Raw genomic sequence first — 1776 nt, forward strand, 5'->3', positions numbered from 1 at the left:
TGTGTGAATGACTAAAGGAAGGCACGATTTATATGTGTTCATTGTGTATTCCTCAATGCTAACTCTTTAACTTTCGTGTCACAGGTACTATGCATGTCCGAAATATCTAAGAGAACACGAGAGCTCAAGGATCGAATTCAAGCACTTAGAGATTTAAACAACTCTTTCACAAGTGGAACTTTAGATTTCGAAACATCTCCAAGCAATTCAATCTTAAACTCTTCACCTAGATCAGAAGGAGAAGAGGATCTTACCTTCCCCTTCATCTTCAATTCCGAGCTCGACACAATTGCGGACCGTGACATAATTCTTGTTGGTGCTCCAATGGCACTCAAGAATGCTTTCATCCCCACCACCCCTGAATCACCTTCATGCATTGCTTTCACTCCACCTAATGAAGCCAACTTCTCCATTCCGGTTCAATTGCTTGGGCAGCTGCCTAAGTATTCTGGTTCCTCAATGGAAGACCCTAATGTTCACCTTAGGGAGTTCTTGGACATTTGCAAGCTCCAATCGATTCATCATCTGTCTCAAGAAGGCTTGAGGTTGCTTTTGTTTCCATTTACCCTTAAGGACGATGCTAAAGGTTGGTTGTACTCTCTGCCTCCGGGAATCATCACCACATGGGATGAAATGACTAGGAAGTTCTTGAAACAATTCTTCCCTGCTCAACTCACGAAAAGACTAAGGAGGGAGATTCAGAACTTCACTCAAAAGGATGGTGATTCACTCTATGAGGCATGGGAGGAATTTCAGGAACTACAAAGGAAGTGCCGTCACCATGGTATTTCATTGGATGACTTGGTGCAATTCTTCTATGAAGGACTCGACACCACCAATAAGAGCATGGTGGACTCGGCATGTGGCTGCACATTCATGAACAAGACCAGTCAAGAAGCCTACACCTTGATTGATGACTTGGCCGACAATAATCGCCAATTTAGTTCTAAGGAGAAGAGAGGAAGCAAGAGCCGTGGGGTGTATGATGTTGATGCAAGAAATCAGATGGCTACTTTAGAAAGAAAGCTTGACGTTCTAGTCAAGGCATTCAATGGTTCCAGCATCAACAATCAAGCATGTGGCATTTGTTCACTCAAAGATCACATAACCGAAACTTGTCCAAATGGTGCAATGACTGAAGAAGAGTGAACTTCATGGGGCAACAAAGGCCAAGGTACGATCCATACTCGAACACATACAACCCTGGACTTAGAGATCATCCAAATTTTCGTTGGAACAACAATGCTCAACCGTCCAATGCTCAAGGTCAAGGACCTCGTCCTTCAGGTTTGTTTGTGAGGCCTCAGGTACCTCAAGGTTCTGTTCCCTTTAACTCTAACGTTCATGGTTCAAATAATGCATCTGCACCTAACTATGATGAACTTTTGAAGTCCCTTGCTCAAGGGCAACAAAATTTAAACTCTGCTACTCAAGCTTTAGTTACAGGTCAACAAGCTCATTCTAAAGACATAACCGAGCTTAAGAAGCAGATGGGACAAGTGATCGACTTCATGGGCAAGATTCATGAAGGAGGTAAGTTGCCGAGCCAAACTGAGCCAAATCCTAACGTGAAGGCCATGATGACAAGAAGTGGGAGGATCTTGGATGCTCAATTGCAGCAAAACAAGAAGGCCGTGCCTTCTAAAGGAAAAGAGGCCGAGAGTTTCAATGCTAATGACATAGAGAAAGACCCTGCCTCCTCTAAAGCTAATGATGTCGTGCCTCTTCCCACAAGTGATCATGACGCGCATGACAAAGGTAAGGATCCTAACTCTA

At 43.8% G+C, this 1776-nt stretch overlaps 1 non-coding gene across 1 annotated transcript; it reads right to left on the bottom strand.

Moving 5' to 3' along the window:
- Nucleotides 1-681: 681 nt before the first annotated feature.
- Nucleotides 682-788, bottom strand: LOC126804961 (small nucleolar RNA R71). Its single transcript, XR_007673818.1, has one exon. It is a non-coding gene; the product is annotated as a small nucleolar RNA R71 (small nucleolar RNA).
- Nucleotides 789-1776: the final 988 nt, after the last annotated feature.

The sequence above is a fragment of the Argentina anserina genome, unplaced genomic scaffold (assembly GCF_933775445.1).
Source record: "Argentina anserina unplaced genomic scaffold, drPotAnse1.1, whole genome shotgun sequence".
Lineage (NCBI taxonomy): Eukaryota > Viridiplantae > Streptophyta > Magnoliopsida > Rosales > Rosaceae > Argentina > Argentina anserina.